This window comes from Brassica napus, unplaced genomic scaffold (assembly GCF_020379485.1).
Source record: "Brassica napus cultivar Da-Ae unplaced genomic scaffold, Da-Ae ScsIHWf_97;HRSCAF=168, whole genome shotgun sequence".
Taxonomy (NCBI): domain Eukaryota; kingdom Viridiplantae; phylum Streptophyta; class Magnoliopsida; order Brassicales; family Brassicaceae; genus Brassica; species Brassica napus.
This window is the reverse complement of record NW_026017014.1, coordinates 35,096-42,678: the sequence shown is the minus strand read 5'-3', so window position 1 is coordinate 42,678 and position 7,583 is coordinate 35,096. Positions and strand designations below refer to the sequence as shown.

The 7,583-nt window shown below is 47.6% G+C and overlaps 1 non-coding gene across 1 annotated transcript; it reads left to right on the top strand.

Moving 5' to 3' along the window:
* Window positions 1-3,137: 3,137 nt before the first annotated feature.
* LOC125606806 lies at window positions 3,138-3,293 on the top strand. Its single transcript, XR_007338037.1, has one exon. It is a non-coding gene; the product is annotated as a 5.8S ribosomal RNA (ribosomal RNA).
* The last annotated feature ends 4,290 nt before the right edge of the window (window positions 3,294-7,583 follow it).

Below are 7,583 nucleotides of genomic sequence, written 5' to 3'. Positions count from 1 at the left end.
TATGATATCGCCTAAAGGCAAGGGCTAACTTAAACCTTATCTAAAGTCTTCCCTAATCATTAATAGGTTAGATCTTTTCAACAGATACGCAGCGGATAATTCTCTAGTTAACCATTGGTCTAAAACAAATCTAACACTTGTCTGGTCGAATCACCTTAGCCTTGGTCAGCTTACTCAACTACCAATTAGCTTAAAGGTCAATCCTAAACCCAAACCAAGCCATACGATTCTGAAGTTCCATTCCCCTAAACCATTCTATCTAGATCAACATAAGTAAATGCTAGATTATACCTTTGCCACATCTATGGAGCTTATTAGCTCATCGGTCCTCCATTGACTCAAATTTCTCTTGCTTGACAGCTGAACCCCGATCACTCAATGATCTTACTTAAGGTTCTTATCGTGACTCCTGCATCAAACAACTCCCATAGGTACTTAGTCATTAAACCAACCATCCCCACATACATAAATAACCTTTGAGAAGTCTTTGAAAGGACAAGGGTTTGCATATGGCCTTTCTCGGCTCATGCACAATCCGAAATCCTTTTGCCTTATAGGCAATAGTACCAAGTCCATCTTCCGGACTGACAAAGCTCATTAGATCCTAAGTCAATCAACCAACCATCCTCACATGACTTGGAACTGATGAGTCTTCATCCGGCCTGACCGGCCTTGGGACTTAACCCAGACAACATATATGATTTGTTCATACCAACCGATGCATTAATTAATCAGGTTAGGACTGACACCTTGAACCATCATTCAGAGGTAAGGTCGTCCATACTCAATCATGATCAGATCTTACACGGCCTTCCTTGAAACACTTAGGCTCAGTATCTATGGTCTACGACACATAGTACTAGCCACACACTTCGTCATGACTCTTAGCCAATCTCGAAGCTATTAACACCAACGTTGATATCTAGAAGCATCACATCAATACTCTTACTCCAGCAACGTGACTATCCAAACTAGTGTTCGGCCATCGAACCATTGCCATGAAACATGATCCGACCACTAGACTTGATAAGCCATCGTCCACTTAGCATGTACTGATATAACCGGCCTTCCATTGCCATCATGTGGGTCTATGCCCTACATGAGGCATATGGCGCCTATCTTACTCACCAACCAAAGGTTGATCGTAAGATATCCCACTTAGCCTTTGCGGCCAGAACCGTCATCCATTGACCATGGATTATGGTTCATACATCAATCATTTGTACGTATTGCACTAGCCTTAAGGCCTTCGCTATTTCCTTACACTCATGTATTGACCTGTAGGACAACCTATTGCCATCATGTGGGTCCACGCCCAACATAATGCATTTGGTGTCCTTGTGACCATTGAACCACTCGTACCCTTTTCGGTCCCGTTCCGTTCGTACCCTTTCAGTCCCAACCCGTTTGTACCCTTTCGGTCACGAACCGTTCACATCCGATGGATCATGATACGTTCGTACCTCTTGGATCACGACACGTTCGTACCTCTTGGATCACGACACGTTCGTACCTCTTGGATCACGACATGATCTTTGGCAACACGCAACCTTGGATCACGATGCACCCTTTGGTCCTCGTACCCTTTGATACTTGCAACCATTGGTATCTCGTACCTTTTGGTTACTTGCATCCTTTGCTATCTCACAACCTTTGGTAACTCAAGACCCTTGGCAACACGCAACCTTTGGCGACTAGTACCCTTTTGATCCAACCTATCCGCTATGGTTAGCAATCAACGTAACCAACCATGACCCCATGGTCTATGACGTGGTAATATGGTTAACTATCACGTTCCATATATATATATCATATAGACATAATAATATAAAGAGACAGAGATAGAACCACTCACAGCCGCTGTAGCCCTTACCAATTGGTCAGTCGGTCTCTCGGCTAACCACCCTTGGTCCTTGGCGCCTATTTCCGTCCAGGAATAGGTCTTCCTAATGGCCTTAGTGACTTATAAAAGCCACGGCTAGAAGCCATACTCACCATGAACCGGATAGTGCCCTTATGGTTTTGATCCCGGATTCTGCCCTTCCGGCTTGGATCCTCGTTTCTCATTGGGGGATCCCTTTGTTTAGGACGTGTGTCCTTTGTCTCAGACAGAATGAGACTGAATGAAAATGAATTCATAATCCCTGGAAGTCCTCCCCTTTATATAGAGAACCAAAGGTCATGTGCGAAGAGTCACATCCCTTCGAAGCATCTTTTTGGGACAGAAGTTGGCCATCGATTACAATCAACGGTCCAGATCGTACCTGTTCAGAAATAGAAGGTCCCAGACCTTATAGGCACGTCCAACCCAAGCCAAGACCTGGTAACGAAGCCCACGGCCTGCCCACAAGAGCCCAACGACTCATGGACTACATGGCCGGACCTCATGGCCCGCCACTGACCCGGACCCGGACCATCGGCCTAAAACTCGAACAGTCCGTCGAGCTGAGATAAGCTGACTCCCAGCTGCCTCAGCTGAGTGAGCTAGTAGTCCAGCTAGTTGAGCTGATTTAACTTGGAACGAGCTAGGCTGAGCTTGATTGAGCTACGTCTAGCTGATCGAGCTTCTTGTAAGCATCGCCCAGCTTCTGTACAGCTTATCCTTGCTGGCTTCTTTTTCTTATAAGGTTAAGTCTCAGCATCCTGCCGTCCTTAACCTTCTATCTTGGCCATGGAACGCTAGCCTTTAAGGTCTTAAGACCTGCTGGTACGTTTCCCTCGAACCATGGCCGTCCCGAAAATCCTATCCAGGATTAGGGGCGTGACAGGTGGTTTGCCGTCTGCGACGTTGCGAGAAGTCCACTAAACCATATCATTTAGAAGAAGAAGAAGTCGTAAAAAGGTTTCCGTAGGTGAACCTGCAGAAGGATCATTGTCGTACCCTGGAAACAGAATGACCTGAGAACGATGAAACATCACTCTCGGTAGGCCGGTTTCTTACTGTGCCTGCCGATTCTGTGCTTATGCGTTCATCCATGCCCAAGACTTCAGTTTTTGTTGGATCGTACGCATAGCTTCCGGATATCACCAAAGCCCGGCATGAAAAGTGTCAAGGAATATGTAACTAAACAGCCTGCTTTTGCCAACCCGGAGACGGTGTTTGTTCGGAAGTAATGCTGCAATGTAAAGTCTAAAACGACTCTCGATAATGGATATCTCGGCTCTCGCATCGATGAAGAACGTAGCAAAATGCGATACTTGGTGTGAATTGCAGAATCCCGTGAACCATCGAGTCTTTGAACGCAAGTTGCGCCCCAACCCTTCTAGCCGAGGGCACGTCTGCCTGGGTGTCACAAATCTTCATCCCCCCATCCTCTCGAGGATAGGGGACGGAAGCTGATCTCCTGTGTGTTACCGCACGTGGTTGGCAAAAATCTGAGCTAAGGATGCCAGGAGCATCTTGACATGCGGTGGTGAATTCAATTCTCGTCATATAGTCAGACGTTCTTGTCCAAAAGCTCTTGATGACCCAGAGTCCTCAACGTGACCCCAGGTCAGGCGGGATCACCCGCTGAGTTTAAGCATATCAATAAGCGGAGGAAAAGAAACTAACAAGGATTTCCTTAGTAACGGCGAGCGAACCGGGAATAGCCCATCTTGAAAGTCGGACGTTTTTGGCGTTCGAATTGTAGTCTGGAGAAGCGTCCTCAGCGGCGGGTCAGGCCCAAGTTCCCTGGAAAGGGGCGCCAGAGAGGGTGAGATCCCCGTCGTGCCCAGACCCTATCGCACCACGAGGCACTATCTACGAGTCGGGTTGTTTGGGAATGCAGACCCAATCGAGCGGTAAATTCCGTCCAAGGCTAAATGTGGGCGAGAGACCGATAGCAAACAAGTACCACGAGGTAAAGATGAAAAGGACTTTGAAAAGAGAGTCAAAGAGTGCTTGAAATTGTCGGGAGGGAAGCGGATGGGGGCCGGCGATTCGTCCCGTTCGGATGCGGAACGGAGCAATCCAGTCCGCCAATCGATTCGGGCCATGGACCAATGCAGATTAAGGTGGTGACCTAAGCCCAGGCTTTTGTTACGCCCACGGAGACGTCACTGCCTTAATCGTGGTCTGCAGCACGCGCCTCACGGCGTGTCTTGGCATCTGCGTGCTCAGGGCGTCGACATGTGGGCTCCCCATTAGACCCATCTTGAAACATGGGAATTTAATTGCGCAAAACACTCTTCGAGATGTGACATGTGATCTTTTGCTTTGAGGGATTTGACGAGCATGTCGTCGATATAAACCTCCATCATTTTTCCGAGTTGTTTGGAGAACATTCGGTTTACGAGTCGTTGGTAAGTTGCGCCGGCGTTTTTGAGGCTGAAGGACATTACCTTATAGCAATAAGTTCCGCGATCGGTAATGAACGCAGTCTTCTCGCGATCGTCGGGATTCATCCTAATTTGATTATAACCTGAGAAGGCATCCATGAAGGATAAAAGTTCATTGCCCGCTGTTGCTTCTACCAATCGATCGATATGTGGTAGAGGGAAGCTATCCTTTGGACATGCTTTGTTTAGGTCGGTAAAATCCACGCAAACTCGCCACTTCCCGTTCTTCTTTTTTATTACTACAGGGTTGGCGGGCCAGTCTGGGTATCTTACTTCTGTTATCGACCCAACCTTAAGCAATTTTTCGACCTCATCGTTTACTGCAGCAGCACGTTCGGGTCCTAGCTTCCGTCTTTTTTGTTTGACGGGTTTGAATGCTGGATCGATATTCAGCTCGTGACATGTTATGTTAATGTCGATTCCCGGCATATCTTCCGCAGCCCAAGCGAAAGTATTGAGGTTCTTTTTAAGACAAGCTACGAGTTCTGTCCTTAAAGGCTCGCAGAGATTGGCTCCAATCTCGATGCAGCATTCCGGGAAGGCTTCGTCGAGACAGATCGTTACCACGGGTTCGCAAGTTGGCTCGCGTTTTTCGTCTAGTGCTGCGATGCCGCGAGATTGCCAGAAAAGTTCCGCTGAATCCTGACCTCGCGTATCTTTTCTGGAGGTCTTTTTCTTCACTTTTCTAGGAGTGATCTCGAGGATCGGTCTCTTTCGTTTTAGTTCTGCGGCAAAACAAACCTGTGAAACTCTCGGACTTCCCCATATTACCTCGACCCCGTTAGGGGTCTGGAACTTGAGGCAAAGATGGTACGTTGATGGGATTGCGCGCATGGCGTTCAGCCATGGCGTTCCCATGATAACGTTGTAAGATGCGGGACGGTCAACGACTAGGAACTCTGTGACGTTCGTCACGGTTCAGGCTTTGACAGCGAGATTAATCGATCCATAGGCCATGGTTGTTTCCCCCGAAAGTCCCAGCAGTGGGCTTGGGCATTTCGTGACTTTGGATTGATTGATCCCCATCTTTTCGAGAGTGTCTTCGAAGATGATATCGGCCGAACTTCCGGTATCGATTGTGGGAACCGAAATTCACACTGTCGATTTCTGTTTAAATAAGGAAACTAGGAAAACCCTAATTTCCCAGAGGACCCGGATATCTGTTAATTACACACGTCAAGCAATCAGAATACGAGAATAACAACGATAAAAATAAGAAATCGAAAAGAGAGCAAAGTAGATCTTTATTCCGAATCTGCGTATGAGCGTTACAACAAGGTATAAGCCTGGGCTCGAGAGCTGTCGGCGAGATTCCTAGTTCTAGCAACCCTAAGACGGCTAAACCTAATTGAGTCGCAGCTCGAAATAACAAAAACGGAAAATTGCCTAAATTGCTCTAAGTGCTAAGTTTGCTCTGAAAAAAGCTCTCTCTCTGCTCCTCGCCTAGGACTCCTTATATACTAGCTCCAAGGTCGGTTTATGCTTTTACTCTTCTGCCCTTAAGCCGTCATAGCATAAAAATGGAGATATTCCATTTTTCCCGATCTTCACAATTATCTTCAAAACTTCCGTATTTATCCGCGGAAACTTGACATTTATCCTTCCTCGTGGGCCAAGCGTGAACCATGCTGTGGTTCACGGGCTTTTGGTTAGGAAAAATCGTAGGATGGGCCTCGAGTCGTGTTTTAGGTCCCTTTGGGCCGTCTTCCGACTCGACACGTTTACTACGAGTTTTCCGCGGTTTCTAATCCGCGAAGTCTGATCGATGAATTAGAATAGCGGGAAACATGGACTGAGCTTGCTACGGTCTTCGGGAGATAGCATTCGAAGGTTTGACGAGAATGCAAATACTGGTGTCGTATCATTGTTCGGAAAGGTTCAATCGCTACACAGCGACCGAACTTTGGCTCGAGCCCGGTCGCTACGTAGCGACCGAGCGGGACGAGTGCTTGGTCGCTACGTAGCGAACGAGCTTTTGCTCGAGCTCGGTCGCTACGTAGCGACCGAGCGGGACGATCGCTCGGTCGCTACGTAGCGACTGAGCTTTGGCTCGAGCTCGGTCGCTACGTAGCGACCGAGCGGGACGATCGCTCGGTCGCTACGTAGCGACCGAGCAGGACGATCGCTCGGTCGCTACGTAGCGACCGAGCGGGTAGCGACCGAGCTTTGACTCGAGCTCGGTCGCTACGTAGCGACCGAGCGGGACGGTCGCTCGGTCGCTACGTAGCGACCGAGCTTTGGTTCAGGTTTGGTTGCTGCATAGCGATCAGACGGCGTGTATGCGTGGTGACCGAGCTTGGTTTGTTCGGTTTGAATCCCAAAAGATACTTCTTCGTAAAAACTTCGTATTGGTTATTTTTACGAAAATTACATCTCTACTTTTACTATCTCTTTCGGAAATACGATCTCCGAGGATTTTCGGGTGGTAATTCCTTCGTAACCGTTTTTGACCCCAACATCGATTAGTACCCTAGCGACGTCGATATCTCTAATCGTCAACTCGATAACAAGGAGATCGTTTCGAGGTTTGGCTCGATCGATCGTTGATCCCCCCTTGAGTGAGATGACATTCGCGCACGTCGAATCTTGCATACCGTTCCTGATCGTTGGGTGGCTTTTGCGGGTTAGATTGATCCGTATGTCCCCCTCCTTCTAGCGCCAAACTGTGGGAACCGAAATTCGCACTGTCGATTTCCGTTTAAATAAGGAAACTAGGAAAACCCTAATTTCCCGGAGGACCCGGATATCTGCTAATTACCACACGTCAAGCAATCAGAACACGAGAATAACAACGATAAAGTATAAGAAATCGAAAAAGAGAGCAAAGAAGATCTTATTTCCGAATTTGCGTATGAGCGTTTACAACAAGGTACAGGCCTGGGCTCGAGAGCTTTCGGCGAGATTCCTAGTTCTAGGAACCCTAAGACGGCTAAACCTAATTGAGTCGCAGCTCGAAATAACAAAAACGGAAAAATGCCTAAATTGCTCTAAGTGCTTAGTTTGCTCTGAAAAAGTCCTCCCCCATGCTCCTCGCCTAGGACTCCTTATATACTAGCTCCAAGGTTGGTTTACGCTTTTACTCTTCTGCCCTTAAGCCGTCATAGCATAAAAATGGAGATATTCATTTTTTCCCGATCTTCACAATTATCTTCAAAACTTCCGTATTTATCCGCGGAAACTTGACATTTATCCTTCCTTGTGGACCAAGCGTAAACCGTGCTGTGGTTTACGGGCTTTTGGTTAAGAAATCGTAGGATGGGCCT